Raw genomic sequence first — 512 nt, forward strand, 5'->3', positions numbered from 1 at the left:
CCCGTTTTCTAATGTATTTTACTCCATATTGTCACATCAGAAACATTTCTCTGGTTCAGAATAGCCTGACATTTTGCATAGTAAATTTTGAGTAAATCAGTGTTATTTGCATCCCTTAAATCAGTTTTCCAACCCTGTTCCTGGAGGCAAACCAACACTACACATTTTCAAACTCTTCCTAATCAAGCACAACTGATTCAGCTCGTTAGTAGGGACTCCGTGACCAGAAATATATCCTTCAGGAACAGGGTTGGGAAACAATGCCTTAGAGACGGGGTAGACGATTTGTTCCAGAAACATTTTTTGTTATGCTGGTTGAAAGTCTTTTCACATCCTGATAGCAATCACTAAGTTAAGTGGTCTAAATGTTTATATATATATATATATATACACAGAATAGTTCCACCATAAAATGTTCGTCTAATCCTGTCTGTCAGCATATGTATTTTTATACCTCCGCACTCCCTGCTTGCACAGACATCACACAGAAATTACCTATCTTACCTTTAAAT

Source organism: Abramis brama, assembly GCF_963993115.1.
Source record: "Abramis brama genome assembly, chromosome: 2".
NCBI classification, from domain to species: Eukaryota; Metazoa; Chordata; class Actinopteri; order Cypriniformes; family Leuciscidae; genus Abramis; species Abramis brama.